Source organism: Saimiri boliviensis, chromosome 17 (assembly GCF_048565385.1).
Source record: "Saimiri boliviensis isolate mSaiBol1 chromosome 17, mSaiBol1.pri, whole genome shotgun sequence".
In the NCBI taxonomy this organism is placed as follows: Eukaryota; Metazoa; Chordata; class Mammalia; order Primates; family Cebidae; genus Saimiri; species Saimiri boliviensis.
In genome coordinates, this window is record NC_133465.1 from 10,937,384 (window position 1) to 10,955,031 (window position 17,648).

Consider the following 17,648-nt stretch of genomic DNA (forward strand, 5'->3'; position numbering starts at 1 on the left):
GAGAATAGCTGAAGGCAGCTGTTCTCTAAGCCTGAGGCAGAAGGCAAGGAGCAGGTACAAGGGAGTGTAGGAGAATTTATCTTAAACAGGCTTGTTTACTTATGTTGTCCAGGAACTGACCTTTGAACATATGCTGATGGTCGCTAAAAGGGGAACAATAAATGTTAATTACCCGCAGACTGTGTTTGCTCCATGCTTTCAGCATTGTGCCTGGACCGACTGAAAGTAAGCAGCTCCGGCTTCTCAAGGCTGCTCTTTGGCCACTAGAGCCGGACTGTCCCCTAGCTGCCCTGACACCGCTTTCCTGCGTCTGAGTACTCATTTCATCCGTAGGTCGGCCAGGGTCTGCGGGACAGACCCAGCAGGTCTTTGGAAAATTTTGTGTAGCAGGGATCTAGGCCTGTGCTTCCCAGGCAAGCTTTATGATGAAAGTCACCTGAGTACTTATGAATTATACAAGTTACCAGGTCTGTCCCCTGGAAATGCCTGTTTTGTGGATCCAGCTTCTGGCCCAAGAATCTGCTTTTTAAAACATCCACTCCAAGAGTTTACCTTTAGGCAGATCATGAGAATCACGCGGGAGCCTTTAAATGCAGATTCCCAGGGTCCAACCCAACCTACTGAATCCAAACCTCTGACAGTGCAGCCCTACATACTGATTTTTTTTTAAAAAAAGGTCAACCAGGCAGTGCTGATGCCCAGCTAGGTTTAGAGACCCTTGGAATAATAGTTCAGGCCCCTCCTTTGTCAAGTGAGAAACTGGAAACCTGGAGGGTGAGTTGCCAAAGATTATGAAAGACACTGGAAGGAAAGTTAAGACTGGAACCCAGATTTTTTCTCATTCCTACTTGAGTGTTCTTCCAGTGACTGTGTGTGTGTGTGTCTTTGAAAATACAAAGTACTGGAAATAGGAACTGTCATACAAACAAAGGTAAGTAAGACAGCGTAAGTCATGACTGCTACTCAGGCAGAGTAAAGGGAATTTTTTTTTTTTTTTTTTTTTTTTTTTTGAGTCAGAGTCTCGCTCTGTGGCCCAGGCTGGAGTGCAGTGGTGCAATCTCCGCTCACTGCAACCTCTGCCTCCCAGGTTCAAATGATTTTCCTGCCCCAGCCTCCTGAGTAGCTGGGACCACAGGCACACACCACCACACCCAGCTAATTTTTGTATTTTTAGTAGAGACGGGGTTTCACCATGTTGGCCAGGATGGTCTTGAACTCTTGACCTCATGATCCGCCTGCATCAGCCTTCCAAAGTGCTGGGATCACAGGCGTGAGCCACCTCACCCGGTAGAGGGAATTTGAAATGCCCCTAGAAAGGTGCGCAAAGGGTAGGGGTGTAACCACTGGTGGGTGAGGACGACCCAGACAGCCTGAGGTATGTTAGGATTGCAGGTGGAGGTGGCCCGGTGGGAGTAGCCAAGGGGAGCCAGGTCCGCAGGCACGCGGGAAAGGCCAAGTTCAGTATCCGTCTGAAGCAAGTGTAGTGATCGATGGGCCGGGCGAGAGCATTCACAGTGTCTGGCAGAGCAGCAATGAGTCAGAGTTGTGTTTCAAACAGGCCTGACTAAGGAGGACTAAGTTTTATTAACTAACTTGAGTGGACTCAGCTGTGATATTGTTTGTCTTGAACACTACACACTTGGGGCCAAATGGCTGGTGAGCCATGTGTACCTCAGACCACCAAATCTTTATATACCAGCCTTTAAAAGTCAAAAAGTGGTTTCAGCTAAGCCATGACATGCAGTAAGAGGCTGCCAAAATGGCTTCTTCCTTCCTCCGTAAAACTCAGTATTCAAACTGGCTTTATAACTCAGCAATACGAGATGATCGTATTAACTTTCCTTACAGAGGTGGCAAGAGCCACCCCAACAAACACACACAAAAGCCCACGTTCATCTCCACCCCCATATTTCAGACAGTGACACAAAGGCAATGGATTTCTCAGGATTACAAGGCAAGACGGAACTTGAAGAAGGCTGGGAGGAAACCGAGGTTGAATGAATGTGGACTCTGCTCAGCCCTGAGCTGGGAAGCGGTGGAAACGCCCTGAGCCCGGAAGCGGTGGAAACGCCCTGAGCCCGGAAGCGGTGGAAACGCTCTGAGCCCGGAAGCGGTGGAAACGCCCTGAGCCCGGAAGCGGTGGAAACGCTCTCAGCTGGGAAGCAGTGGAAATGTCCCTGGGCTGTGAGCCAGGAATTCAAATCCCAACCTGTAGAGCTGTTCTGGGGTTAGAATTTTGGGGTCCCTTGTTTGCTGCACCCATTCCAGGTTTGGGGCTGGCACTGCCCTTCTGACCCCTCCGTAAGGTAGGCACAGGAGAAGTAGCGGGGAGAAGAAATAGGGGTCAGAAGACACCCCCTCGAGGACTCCCTCTGCCTGCAACAGGAACTGCTGAGGTTGCAGTGCCGGCTTCCCAGAGAAAATGACCCTCATTCTCAGGCTGAGAGTGAGCCCCACGAGGCTGCGTGCCCTTGGCCATGGGAGAGCAACTGTGGCCTATCAGGTGTAATCAGTGTGTATTTACGGGTCACTCACCGCATGCAAGACCAGGATACAGCCGGGATTTACTGTGGGGCTGAAAGCAAGTCACTTAAAAAGGTAAAAATTCATGTCCTTTTATTAATCTACCTTTCAACAGGGAACATCGAATCTGAAGGCTCTCAGCCTCTGCCTGCCTTGTGGGACGGTGCTGGAAATTATCCTTGGGTTTACATAGCATTCTCTGCGAGTGGCTGCTGTTGTTTCTGTTGTCAGCACAGTCAGGTGCTGGTGTTACCAGACTTTGAGGTGGGGTGGCAAGCGAGGGCCAGCTTGTACCTGTGTGGCCTTCTCAGGAGCAGAGTGTGATTGTGAGGAGAATGTGTGCTTCAACCCTTAGCGGTGCAGAGAGGGGCACGCAGCCCAAACCTATCCCCTTCCCAGAAACCTGCAAGTTCGCTGGGTCCACCTGTGTGATGAGGCAGGCTCTGATAGCCACCGGCTGGTGGGCCGCTAGGGAAGCAGATAAGGAATTCCAGCTGGAGATAATGAATTGAAAAGCTGGCCTTTGTTTCTGGAAATGATGCCCCATTGAGGGAGCCCCTCAAAATAAATGCCTGTGTATAATACTCTGTGCTTCAGGTCTCAACACCTGCTGTCCTTGGGACAGAGACCCCAGGCCCAAAATAGGCACAGCTGCTGTGGATGCTCATCTCGCCTTCCTGGAGCCGAGGCTGCGTCATATTTGGAAATATGTCTCCCTCCGTCTCCTCCTCCCAACCTCATTCAGACCCTTAGGGCTTTAAGACGTGAGCTCTCTCCTCGTTCCATCTTCCCAATCTTTCTTGGGTATCTCTGCGTCTCCCATCCCCTGGGCATGTCATAGGCAGTTGGTAAGTGACAGATGATTGAATACATGTATAAGAAAATACAGACCTGGGCCAGGGGCGGTGGCTCAAGCCTGTAATCCCAGCACTTTGGGAGGCCGAGGCGGGTGGATCACGAAGTCGAGAGATCGAGACCATCCTGGTCAACATAGTGAAACTCCGCCTCTACTAAAAATACAAAAAAAAATTAGCTGGGCATGGTGGCGCGTGCCTGTAATCCCAGCTACTTAGGAGGCTGAGGCAGGAGAATTGCCTGAACCCAGGAGGCGGAGGTTGCGGTGAGCCGAGATCGCGCCATTGCACTCCAGCCTGGGTAACAAGAGCGAAACTCCGTCTCAAAAAAAAAAAAAAAGAAAGAAAATACAGACCTGAAATTTCGAGCAGGAAGCTCTGGCTGGCCTGGGCTTTTTGCTAAGGTGTCCTGGCTTCTCATGGCAGCACCTCTCCCCCAGGGTCTTTTCCAAGATGATCCTCTCTTTAGGCTTCTGAGCAATGTGAATTGCAAACAGCCATGCCCACTCCCCAGGCCAAGGAAACCAAGTTCAGGGCCAGGATTGCTCACAGATTTGTAAGGAACTGCTTCTGCCTTATTATTCTCCCTGTATTTATTTATTTTTATTTATTTATTTTTTTTTTTTTGAGACAGAGTGTTGCTCTTGTTACCCAGGCTGGAGTGCAATGGCACGATCTCGGCTCACCGCAACCTCCGCCTCCTGGGTTCAAGCAATTCTCCTGCCTCAGCCTCCTGAGTAGCTGGGACTACAGGCACGTGCCACCATGCCCAGCTAATTTTTTTGTATTTTTAGTAGAGATGGGGTTTCACCATGTTGACCAGGATGGTCTCGATCTCTCGACCTCGTGATCCACCCGCCTCGGCCTCCCAAAGTGCTGGGATTACAGGCTTGAGCCACCGGCGCCCGGCCTATTTATTTTTATTTTATTTTATTTTTAGTAGAAATGGGGTTTCACCATGTTGGCCAGGCTAGTCTCAAACTCCTGACCTCAGGTGATCTGCCCGCCTCAGCCTCCCAAAATGCTGGGTTTACAGGCGTGAGCCACCGGGCCTGGCCTATTCTTTTTATTACCAAAATGCGGAGTGAGAAAGTCAACATAGAAAGAATTTTCCCCAAGGGCACACAGATTGCTCCAACACTTTACTTTTCCTGCTAGGAACTCAACCCAAGAGGTGAGCTTTCTTCTGGTCTCCGACTATAAAAGCATGTCACCTGGTCGCTGTCATCCATCACGCAGGACTCCTGTGGGTTTGGTTTGGTTTGGTTCTTTCATCATTATTGTTTGGGAAGTTATATTTCCTTTATTGTCCTTGAGTGTGAGGCTCTACCTGTCTTGTCCTGTGTCGGTGACATCTCTCCATGTGCTTTTCCTAAGCTGCCCCTTATCTCAGCAAGCTCGAGTCAGGCTTCCCCAGGAAGGCGACCTAAGGGTGTCTATCATCCCCCTCCTCAATGTCCCCAGGGCTTTGGAACAAGGGCCATGTCTCATTTAATATAACACAAAGAAGACTCATCAAAGCCCAGGAGCTGGGAGTTCTTGCTCTTCACTGTCATGGAAAGCTTGAAATGTCTTAGATAAAAATAATCTGGACCATCCTAGACCCCTGGCTCCAGATGGCCTGTGGTTGGGGCAGGAGCACCTCCAGAGTGTCTCGGCGTTGCTGAGGGTAACCTGATCGCTGCTCGGATCCAGCAAGCAGCCTCAGAAGCTCCCCGCCGCTGTTGTTTTTAGCACCGGGATTATTGGTAGGGGTGTAAATAGCCATCTGTGCTCTGGGTGGCTCGCTCACCCCACATTCTTAGGCACTCTCATTTTATTAAAGCTCTCAGCTGTCGGGTGACCCAGGCCTGGAGAAATGAAAGGCTGCCCTCACCAACTGGTGGCAGGGCTGCAAATGGCAACCAATTTTCCCCCATAAGGACATGTTACTCCTATTAGAAACCACATCCCTCACATGTCCTTAAGAAGGGGGCCATCTGCCAATCATAAATCAAGATCTCATCTGTTTCAAATAAGGAGTCTACCTCCTCGCTGGCAGGCCTTTTATAGTTGACAGATCTTTTTTTTTTTTTTTTTTTTTTTATTTTGTGCATGGCCATGTATTTCTCATGTAATTAAAAAATTATAAAAGGTAATAAAAAATACTAAGAGATTTAAGACTCAATAAAAAAAATTCAGAAAGCCAGAGGTTTCTGGATAGTGTGAGGATTACAGGGAGAAAGGTAATAAATTTCATGCCTCAACACCAGAAAAAAAGAATAAAAGAGAAAAAGCAAGACTATTTATGAAAGGGAAAAGCAATTATAAATGACTCTCAATGGCCGTGTGGTGCCTCATACCTGTAATCCCAGCACTTTGGGAGGCCAAGGCTGGTGAATCATGAGGTCAGATGTTTGAGACCAGCCTGGCAGACATGGCAAAACCTGTCTCACTAAAAATACAAACAAATGAGCCGGGCATGGTGGTGCACGCCTATAGTTCCAGCTACTCAGGAGGCTGAGGCACGAGAATTGCTTGAACCCAGGCAGCAGAGGTTTCAGTGGGCCGAGGTCGTGCCACTGCACTCCAGCCTGGGGAACAGGGCAAGACTCCATCTCAATAAAAATAAAAAAATAAAATAAGAAATGGCCATTAATTTGGAGAAAGTGGGATTCCACCCAAAGAAGTGAGCCTGAAGAGAAGGCGTCCGTCATTCTTTTTGCCACCCTGTTCTGGAGCCTGTGTAGGAAAGAGCCAGTGGATATTGCAAATGACCTAAAGTTACCCAAGTTCCTACCGAATGGTCGAAGGCCCTGGGAGAGGCTCTCTGAGGATGGGGTGGGCTGGGTTGGTGGATAAGAGGTGGGTTATAGGGAAACGCCTGGAAGATGCTAACAGAAACGGTCGTCAAAGAGAAAGCGAGAAGTGTGCTTTGGGTTCTGTAAGCCCAGTTTCAGCACACCTTTCCCCGTGCTCCACCTCCTTTAGGGATTTCTCCTATTTGGCCAGCCGCTCTGGTAGAAGGTTTAATGCTTTGTAGGGTAAAGGAGTCTTAGGATCTAGAGAGAATCCCAGCTCTGCCATTTCACCTTTGAGCAAATCACTCAGTGTTTCATCTCTTCTTCATCTCTAAAGTGGGGTGACGGGTCCATCTCTTCATCACCGAGTCTGCGTGCCGAGGGCACATGTAGAGTTCAGTAAATAGTGGCTGATTTCATCCTCCTCCTCCTCCTCTCCATCGGTGGACGAGACCCCCTCCCCTGCTCGTACGGCACAGCAGCTCCTGATTTGGAATGGAATTCGTGCTTTCATTTTTCTCTTCTTAATGACGCGGCTTACATTTTCTATAGTAGTGGGCATCCGTTGTTTTATGGGATAAATGAACACTAATGACTTTGGTCATAATAGTCACTCCTAGAAAAGGAATCTTTTCATTTAGATCCTTCACAAAATCAGAGCCTAACAGAGATAATCGTGGGTCACTTCCAGCACCAAACTCCACACCCTCTCCTTTGTGGGAAATGTCACACTTTGCCAGTAAGTGGACGTGGGGCTCCCATGGCCCCAGATGTCTGCAAGTTCAGAGGCATTCCAGTTCTGCATAAAATGTATCAGGGGCCTCTTTCATTAATTCTTTAAGTCTTAAATTCTGTTAAAAAAAAAAAAAAAAAAAAGCTAACTTCAAAAATCTCTCACTCTTCCTTTCTGATCTGTACACATTTTGCTATGTGTATTTATTTATTTTTCTTTAAGCCAATTAATTAGAGCTCTTTTTTAAAAATATGTTTTCAGTAGTGAAACATTGTGTACACAACACGTAAATACATAACATATTTGTACGACCCGCAGAGACCCTTCCCAAAATAATTTAATCTGAGGAACCGTTGGGCCGAGTCCAGGTTTATTTGGGGTCTGCGGGCAACTCGAGCGGGAGAGGGAAGAGCTGCACCCAGCAGCTGCCGGAGAGGGTTTTTATAGGGGCGGCGGCCTGTTTAGGCGAGGTGTCGTGGAGTGATTGGTGGCGGTTGGACATGGGCGGAGGGGGAATATCGTGGTGTGCAAGGGTTGGCTTAGCTTTGGCGGGCTAAAGGGGGGAGATGATTGGCTTGCCTTGTTGCTGGGTAGACTGATCTCTAGAGGCGGCCTGCCGAATGTGGGTCCCGGATATGGGGGATGGGCTATCTCTACCCAACATTCCCGACTCCCTAAAAAGGAAAAAGGACGACAAGGTCATTCTGGCTACTTCCTGCTGAAGGTGGGCGGCGGAGGGGTTTGATTTCTTAGGGAGCCTGAGAAGTGGGCAGAAGGGTATAGTTTTCTGGGGAGGTTGGTGGGGGAGTGGTGTAGTTGTCCTGGGGGACAGGCGCTGGTGCGGTGTCATCGTAGTTCGGTTCCGGGAGGGGGAAGACTGGTTGTAGCATCATTTGGTTGATGGTAACTTGGGTTAGTTCTTGAAGCCGTCGCTGGAGGAACTGGAAAAGACAAGTAGCAATGAGTAGAAGAAGACAGATTATTAGTAAGGGTCCAAGTAGTGGGGATAGGAGGGTATACATGGAAGACGACCACCATGCGGAGGCCTCTGTTGAAAACTTGTAATTTTGGAGGCTGGTTTTGATTTTTTGGAGATTTTCAATTCGCGTTTCTACCAGTCCGGACTCATTGACATAGTAGTAGCATTCCTCTTGTAGGAAGATGCAGGTTCCTCCACGCTCCGCCGTAAGTAGATCCAGCGCCCTCCGATTTTGTAGGGCTACCTGGGCGACCGAGGTGATCTGTCGTTGGAGAGATGCTAGAGACGCCGCTGAGTCCTCGATGGCTGCCTGAAGTTGTGAGGAAAGGCGAGCCAGAGCTTGGAACAATGAGAATGGAACAATGCCCCTCCTCCCAACCCAGCGGCCAGCGCGGAGCCTGTAAGGGACAGGCCCACAGCCACCGGGAGGAAGGCCGCCCTTCGGGCGCGATGAGACGGAGCCAGTGGGACCTGTAGTAGGAGGAACTCGGCCGGAGGGTAGACAGTGAGCCGAGGTACTAGGGTGACTGGAAGGCATAAGAGGGTTGGAGGCTGGCTAGAGGACAGGGTTTTGGTTAGGGTGCCATTGCACCAGAAGAAAATGCCCCGTGGAGCGGTTAGGTTGGTTGAAACCTGCCTGGTGTGGTTACAATGGGAATAATTGTGGCCTAGGGAGTAGCAGGCCGGGAGCTGAGACAGGTAGAGCATAGAGGTGTACGTTAGGAATGGGAGTAAAGGGGTTAGACGGTTCCGAGGTATTACGCGGGAAAGGAACCAGTACCGCAACGAGAGGAGTTTGTCCTAGAGTGGCACACAGAAGGCAGGAGGTTAGATTAGTAAGTCCGGACTGATTGGCAAGTGCCAATCCCTCCCTGAGGAGGGCGATCCATGAAAAGGGAGTGTTGCGGGGTTGGAGCTGATTGGTTAGGACTTGTTCCTGACTTCGTATGGAAGAACGAACCTGTGCGGGGGTAAGGACATAAGTGCGCCATATGTACAGGTGTGAGGACGGGAACTGTTGTTTTGGGAAGTCGTAAAGGGCTGCTTTTTGAGGACTGGTCCATCTTTGGTCCCACGGGTTGGAAATGGTTAGAGTGAATTGGTTTTTTCCCGTTGGGGTTCCCTGGGGGTTTAATTGTGGAGTTCTGATTATAGGTGAGAAACCGTTTTTACTGTTTGGGTATGGTGGGACTTGGTCCAGGGTACAGGATGACCAGACACAGCCCAGACAAGAGTGCCAGGAAGAGGCCTTACAGCCATCAGGCTGTTTGTCGTGGAAGCAGAGTACAGGGCGGGGGACCTTGGAGTTAAAAAAGGAGGAAAAGTTGACCTGAATGGGGTGTGAGCACCCCGCAGCGGGACAGTCCGAGGTGGCTAGAAGATGATTGTGAGAGTAAGGGGAGGAGTCACAGATATGATGTGTTTTGGTATAGTTTTCAGTAAGGAAGAATCTCCAGACATACTGAGAGGAGTTAAGTTTTGGTAAGTTTGAGAGATAGAGGGCCAGTAGGAGTACACTCCCAGCGGGGAGAGGGGGAGCCATCAGGACACTTTTTTACTCGGGACAAGTGGACCCACGACGGGATTTGTGCAACTTTAATGGCTGAAGGGGTGGCGAGGATGACTGTGTAAGGGCCCTCCCACCGAGGAACTAGAGGCCTTGGGGTAAGGGTTTTTATGAGGACTGAGTCTCCGGGGGAGATTCCCTTGGAATTGGTAGGAGGATTAGAGGGGTGGGGTATGGAGGAATTTGTGTGCTCCCTGAGGAGGTTCCTGAGGAGGGTGAAGTAGGGGAGATAATTTTCCAGGGGGGTTGTGTTTGGAGGTGGAGGGGTGGATAGCAGAAAGGGGCGCCCGTAAAGGAGTTCGAACGGGCTGAGCTGTGATGAGCCCCGTGGACGTGCCCGTAACCTGGCAAGGGCTAGGGGAAGCAGGGTGATCCACGACTGTCGGAGTTCTAAGGAGAGTTTGGTGAGCTGCTCCTTGATGAGCCCGTTGGCTCGCTCTACCTTACCAGAAGATTGAGGATGGTAGGCAGCGTGGAGTTTCCACTGGATTCCTAGGGAGGTAGAGACAGCATTAGTGACTTTGGAGATAAAGGCGGGGCCGTTGTCGGACTGGATGGTAGCTGGGAGTCCAAAACGAGGGATAATGTCCTGGATCAGATGGTGGGCCACTTGGTCAGCCGACTCAGAGGTGGTAGGGAAAGCCTCTATCCATCCTGAAAAAGTGTCAACCAGGGTTAACAAATACTTAAAGTGTTTGTGTTTAGGCATATGGGTGAAATCAATCTGCCAATCCTGACCCGGTAAGAACCCGTGAAGCTGGTGGAGTTGTTGGCGGAGGTGACACACCCCTTGAGAATTGGTTTTTGCACATGTGAGACAGCTTGTGTGGACTTGGTGGATGGTTTGAGCGAGTCCGCTGGGGTGTAGCAGGGGTGTAAGGAAGTGGAGTAAGGCTTTTGGTCCGATATGGAGCGAGTTATGGATGTCCCGTATGATTGTGGTTTTTTGGGACTGGGGAAGGATAAGTAGGTTATGTTTAAAGGCCCCATCCATCTCTGAAGGCAACACCAGGGGTTTGTTGTAGGGTTTGGAGTTCGGTGTCAGAATACTGAGGATTGTAACAATGAGATAGAAAATATATTTTGGCTGGGGGTGGACAGCTTCGTGCAGTGTCCCTTGCTGTCCTATCGGCAAATGCATTACCGAGTGCCTCAGGAGACCCCGAGGACTGATGTCCCCGACAATGAATGATGGCTACTTGTTTAGGCAGTTGGATGGCCTCGATGAGGCCAGCGATAAGCTTGCCATTGATTACCGGGGTACCCTTGGTGGTGAGGAAGCCTCTTTCCTTCCAGATCATACAGTGAGAATGTGCAATAAGGAAGGCATACTTGGAGTCTGTGTAGATGTTGACGACCTTGTCTTTTGCCCATTTAAGAGCTTGGGTGAGTGCGACAAGCTCTGCCTATTGGGAGGTGGTACCTAAAGGTGGGGAGTGGGTTTCAATGACTTCAGAGTGGGTGACAACGGCATACCCAGCTGCACGAGGTTTGGAGGGACGTGAGAAAGAGCTGCCGTCTACGAAGAGGGTTACAGCTGCCTTTAGGGGGGTAGACTGTAGATCCGGTCGTGGGGACTGGGCCTCAGATAGAACCTCAGGGCAGCTATGCTCGCGGGGGGAAGCGGCGGGATCAGGAAGAAGGGTGGCCGGGTTTAGGGCAGGACAGTGGGAAAGAGTAATGTTGGGATTTTCTATAAAGAGTAAATGCATGAACTGGATCCTAGAAGGTCCCAGGTGTGGCAAGGACTGATGAGAAAGGAGTTCCTGGAGCTTATGGGGGGAGAAGACCTGAAGTGGCTGCTGCAAATTTATTTTGAGGGCTTCTGGGGTGAGAATAGCGGCTGCCTCCAGTGCCCGGAGACAAGGCTGCCACCCTTTTTCGGTGGGTCCCAGTTGTTTGGAGAGATAGGCTAAGGGAAGAAGGGTGGGGCCAACGGGCTGCGCTAAGACTCCTAGGGCCACATGAGCCCTTTCATCAGTGTACAAGTGGAAAGGGAGGGTAGGGTTTGGTAAGGCCAGGCCTGTGGAGGCGCATAGAGTTTGGAGTAAGGTGTGGAAAGCTTGTGTGACCGCGCCTGGAGAGGACAACGGTGCCTCGGGAGTGTCCGCGGCGGCTTGGTATAATGGTTTAGCCAGGAGGGCAAAGTTCGGGACCCAGTGGCGGAAGAACCCAACCATCCCCAGGAAGGAGAGTATTTCTGCTGCTGTCTGGGGCGGTTGGAGGGACCTGAGGGCCTGCAAGCGGTCAGCTGTGATAGATTTTTTTCCCAGGAGTTATTTGCAGGCCCAGGTAGGTTACAGAGGGGGTGGCTATTTGGGCCTTTTTGGGGGATACACGGTACCCCCTCGCGCCCAGAAAGTTCAGCAAGAGGGTGGTGGCCCGAACACATTCAGGGTGGCTGGGAGAGCAGACCAGCAGGTCATCAACATATTGGAGGACAACAGAAGGAGCGAGGTTGCAGTCAAGGAGGTCGGCGGCCAGAGCTTGCCCAAATAAGTGAGGGCTGTCCCTGAAGCCCTGGGGGAGGACCGTCCAAGTGAGTTGTTGAGAAAGGTCCGTGTGCGGGTCCTCCCAGGTGAAGGCGAAAATAAAGTACGAATCAGGGTGAAGGGGAATGGTGAAGAAGGCGTCCTTGAGATCCAGGACTGAAAAGAAACCAGTGTTGTGGGGGATTTTTGAGAGTAAGGTGTAGGGGTTGGGGACAACCGGGTGTATGGGGATGACGGCATCGTTGACCAGGCGGAGATCCTGGACCAGTCGATACTCTCCAGGCGGTTTGCGAACAGGGAGGATGGGAGTATTACATGGGGAGTTGATGAGGATGAGGAGGCCGCGACCTTTGAGTCTGTTGACGATGGGAGAAAGTCCAAGGCGGTGCTTCCTGGAGATGGGGAACTGGGGACGACAGAGGAATCTGGGAGAATGTTCCTTAAGGGAAATTTTGACAGGCTGGTGGTGTTTGGCAATTGTGGGTGTTTCAGTGTTCCAGACCTGGGGGTTGACGTCTGGGAGGAAGGAAAGAGAGTTTGTGGGAGTTGACGTAGGGTCAGAACTGTGGAGTAGCGCTAGGAAGCTGCAGTTGGTGATGGGAGAGAAGGTGATGTTGGCGTGGAGTTTGGCAAGAATATCGCGGCCCAACAGGGGCACGGGACAGGAAAGGATGACTAGGAAGGAATGACTAAACAAAGTGGGACCATACGAGCAAGTTAACGGAGGGGTTTGCCGTGGGACGTGGGGGGCGCCATCAATTCCCATAACAGAAACCTGGGAAGGACGAGTCTCGCCATGGTAAAAAGGAAGTACGGAATAGGTAGCCCCCGTGTCGAGTAAGAAGGAGACACTTTTACCCACTACCTGAAGCGACACCCTGGGCTCGGCAAGGGTAACCGGGGTTGAGGATCCAGGGCCTCTCTAGTCGTCTAAGAGCCCCAGCAACTCGGGACAGAAACCTCCGGAAGAATCCGACTTCCGTGCACTCTGGTCGGAGACCGGATCATCCAGGGTTGCCCCACGTGATCCAATCCCTCTGCCAAGGGCGGCTGAGGCCTTGGATGCACTGGGGCAATCCGACTTCCAGTGTCCCGTGAGTTGACAAAGGGGGCAAGGCTTAGTGGGCGGATGGGGTTGTGGGCAGTTGGAGGCCCAGTGACCCTCATTTCCGCATTTGAAGCAAGCTCCCGGGGGGGGCCGCTGACGGCCACCAGATTTCCCACCTCCTGCCAGCCGCAGAGCTGCCACCAAGGCTTGGGTTTGTAGAGTGACTTTCTGTTTCATTCGGGCCTGGCGGGCTGCCTCTGCTGCATCCTCCCGGGCGTTAAAAACTTTAAAGGCCATTTTTACCAGGTCCTGTATGGGGGTTTCCGGCCCATCTTCAACCTTTTTTAGTTTTTTTCGGATATCAGGGGCAGATTGTGAGATGAAATGGGAGGCGAGGACAGTCGCCCCATTTTGGGACACGGGGTCCAGCCGGGTAAAACGGACAAGAGCATCTTGTAAGCAGCCGAGAAAGAGAGCGGGATTTTCATCTGGCCTTTGAGTTATTTCTCTAAGTTTGTCATAGTTCACCACCTTATTGGAGACAGTATCCATGCCCCGTAGGAGATATTGGAGCATGCGGTCACGAGCTGGGATGTGAGATCCTGGCCCCTCCTGATAAATCCACTGGGGGTCTGTGCTAGGGAGAACTTCAGCTCCAGCGGGGACCTGGTTGGGGTTTATAGCATGATCCCTGTCAGCTATATGTCTAGCCGCCGCTAGAATGCGCTCATGTTCTTCTGCGGAAAGAGTGGAGGTGCAAATGACACGGATATCGTGCCATGTGAGACTATAGGCCTGAGTAAGGTACTGAAACTCCCTAATATAGGTGGAGGGATCAGCCGAGAAAGATCCAAGTCGGCGTTCGATTTGAGCCAGGTCTTGGAGGGAGAAAGGAACACGAACTCTGACGAGACCTTCTGCCCCGGCCACCTCACAAAGTGGCACCAAGACAGCCCAACCTCCGCCTCCTGGGTTCAGGCAATTCTCCTACCTCAGCCTCCTGAGTAGCTGGGATTACAGGCACGCGCCACCATGTCCAGCTCATTTTTTGTATTTTTAGTAGAGACGGGGTTTCACCATGTTGACCAGGATGGTCTCGATCTCTTGACCTCGTGATCCACCCGCCTCGGCCTCCCAAAGTGCTGGGATTACAGGCTTGAGCCACCGCACCCGGTGCCTTTTTTTTTTTTTTTTTTTTTTTTTTTTAAGACGGGGTTTCACCATGTTGGTCAGGCTGGTCATGAACTCCTGAACTCAGGTGATCCGCCCGCCTTGGCTTCCAAAGTGCTTGGATTACAGGCGTGAGCCACCGTGCCTGGCTGGCAGGTATTATTAGTACCAGGTCTCCAGTACAATTCTAAGTAAGAAGTTGCTCCTTCTAATATTGGGGGCTACAAAAAGTAAAGACAGGCAGGTTGAGAAGGAGTGCTGGTATACCGGGGAAGTTAATTTGCTTGGTTCGTCTGTGTCCTAAGTAAAGATGAGACGCACAAGTGTAGAAATTCTGAGAAAGCTGGAAATACTGATTCAGTACATGGATGAGAGGTCAGTGTTTAAAGTAGAGATTTGAAAGTTGTTTAGCCGGTGGGTGGGAACGAGTATGGACCGCAACTGGAGAACTTAAAGGGGGTGGCACCGCAACAGCAGAAGGGGAGGAGGACGAGGAAGGAGGAGGAGGAGCTGTGGGTGTGGGGGCAGAGGTAGAGGAAGTTGGGGGAGCGGGGGCAGGTCCTGCAACTGGCGGAGGCGGGGGTTTGGGGTGAGTGGGGCGGGGGCGATAGATAATCAGGCAGCTCCTCCTGCGGTTCATAAGGAGGGGGAGAGCTGACCTTGGGAGGGGTGCGAGCTAAGAGAACTTGATGAGTGGAACAGGAGGAGCAGAGGTCGGGGTGGGAACGCAAATCCCAAAAAGCCTGGACGTACGGCACCTCGCGATCCTTGCCAGTACGGCGACAAAAATTGTCTAGGTCTCGTAGGACGTTAAAATTGAAAGTACTAGTCGGAGGCCAATGTGACCGGTTATCAAGCTGGTATTGGGGCCAGGCCACTTGGGACAGAAAGATAAGCTTCTTTCGTTTGAGGATCTGGGAGTAGCCCAGCCGAGAAAAGTTGAGGAGTAAGCACCCGAGAGGGGTGTTGTTAGGAATTTGAGACTCCGTGTTCCCCATGGCGCGTGTGGCGGGACCTTCCCTTTAGCGGGATCAGGCTAGAGTGGTGTGGAAAGAGGCGTCCCGTCTGTCCCACAGCCCCTCTAGAGGGAAATAGGAAGAGTCAGAGGAGGTGTCCCCCGTCTGGCTGCCCCTATCATGTGAATGTGCGTGTGGGAAGGACCAGAGGAGGCGTCCCTCGTCTAATCACTTCCAAGGCTCCTGGAGCCTGGTTGGAGGATCTGACTCGGGCCGGCCGGCGCTTGGCGAGGGATCCGTGGAGTGGGAGACGCGAAAGGAAAGGAGGCCACCACACGCACCGCGGGGAAGATAGGCAAGCAAATGGACTTACCTTATCCGGAGCGTGGAGGCCAATTCAGAGGAAGGGGGTCGCCAGAGGGAGGGGGCCGCTGGTGGACCAGCCACCCACACCTCCCGGGTTTCGGCACCAAATGTACGACCCGCAGAGACCCTTCCCAAAATAATTTAATCCGAGGAACCGTTGGGCCGAGTCCAGGTTTATTTGGGGTCTGCAGGCAACTCGAGCGGGAGAGGGAAGAGCTGCACCCAGCAGCTGCCGGAGAGGGTTTTTATAGGGGCGGCGGCCTGTTTAGGCGAGGTGTCGTGGAGTGATTGGTGGCGGTTGGACATGGGCGGAGGGGGAATATCGTGGTGTGCAAGGGTTGGCTTAGCTTTGGCGGGCTAAAGGGGGGAGATGATTGGCTTGCCTTGTTGCTGGGTAGACTGATCTCTAGAGGCGGCCTGCCGAATGTGGGTCCCGGATATGGGGGATGGGCTATCTCTACCCAACAATATTAGCCATGCCAATAGAAGTGCAACGTATGGACTCATAAAACCTTCTTCCTCCATCATCTTAGACTTTCAGATTCTTTTTTTTTTTTTTTTTTTTTTTTTGGTGTGGGGGGTGGGGGACAGGGTTTTTCACCATGTTGGGCAGGCTGGTCTCAAACTCCTGACCTTAGGTGGTCTGCTCGCCTCGGCCTCCCAAAGTGCTGGGATTACAGGTGTGAGCCACCATGCCCGGCCTTACCAGGTTTTTTGTTTTTTGTTTTTGAGACAGTCTCACTCTGTCGATAGGCTGTAGTGCAGTGGCACAATCTCGGCTCACTGCAACCTCTGCCTCCCGGGTTTAAGTGATTTTCCTGCCTCAACCTCCCAAGTAGCTGGGACTGCAGGCACACCCCACCACGCCTAGCTAATTTTTGTATTTTTAGTAGAGACAGGGTTTCACTATGTTGGCCAGGATGGTCTCGATCTCTTGACTTCATGATCTGCCCGCCTCGGCCTCCCAAAATGCTGGGATTACAGGTGTGAGCCACCACTCCTGGCCTTTATCACGTATTTTTAAAAGATAAGGACTATCTTAGAAAACATAATCACAATATTGTGTTATACCTTAAAATTAAGAATAATCTCATATCATCATCCATATCCAGTCACTATTTAAATTTACCAATTGGAGTGTGTGTGTGTGTGTGTGTGTGTGTGTGTGTGTCTACTTTTTAACAGCCTGTTTGTGCAAAGCAGTATCCTAACAAGGTCCACACAGTGCAATTCGTGGATAGGTCTACTAGGTCTCTTTTAATCTACAGGTACCCCTTCTATTTCTTTTATACTTTCTTCTTTGCAGTTAATGTATTGAAAAAGCTAAATGATTTGTTGAGTTCCCCCACATCCTGGATTTTATTGTTTGCATCTTGTGTCTCTGTCCCCCAGATTTCCTATAAATTGGTAGTAGTCACATCTAGAGGTGTGAGCAGACTCCAGGTGGATGGAATTCTTTGTAGGTGATGGTGTGTACTTCTGTCGGGGTCACATATGCCTGGTTGTCTGTTTTTTTTGTGATGCTGGTAGCCACAGTTCACTAAGCGTTCCTAATTCTGGTGATATTTGTTACTCCATTCCTTTTTGACTTCTCATGTGGAATACCTCTGTAATGAGAAATTTCATTTGCTTTCTCTATTGCTGGCTTTCCTTGGAAGGAGTTCTACAGAGTCCTCGTAAATTCCGAGAGGACCTGAGTGACCGTAGGTCCTTGTGTCACTGGTTCTGGCCAGGGCATGGGTCAGACTTGTTCTAACTGTGGCAATCTCCTCTCGGCGACAGCCATCACCAGAAGGACATGCCATTTTTTTAGTCACAGTGTTGCCATCAAGTATTGAAAGCAAGTGATGTGGTCTTTGAGAAAAATGACTTGAAGTTACTGACAGGCCAAATCTGACATGGATAAGTTGACCCCTTTCTATTATAATGGCAAATCCCAGGAAATGCTGAACTTGGTGCTGGTAGCTGAAGAAAACACCCCTTGGCCTTTAATTTTCACCTGAATCAAACTGGGTCCCTTAAACTTCTGGAATCAAAGAAGGGAATTTGGCAGCTACTGCGAATAAATTTAATGATGACAATAAACAAAGGATCCCAGCTACAAGATGCTCTTTCTAGTAGCATGTCAACCAGGTGGTTACTTGACTTCCTGCTTTTTTTTTTTTTTTTTTTTTTAAGAC

At 50.7% G+C, this 17,648-nt stretch overlaps 1 long non-coding RNA gene across 1 annotated transcript in view; it reads left to right on the top strand.

The window, feature by feature from the left end:
• Positions 1-2,179: 2,179 nt before the first annotated feature.
• Positions 2,180-17,648, top strand: part of LOC141581800 (uncharacterized) — a 29,529-nt gene continuing 14,060 nt past the window's right edge. Inside the window, exon 1 of the long non-coding RNA XR_012514545.1 lies at positions 2,180-2,598. This is a non-coding gene — a long non-coding RNA (uncharacterized LOC141581800). The remainder of the gene's footprint in view (positions 2,599-17,648) is intronic.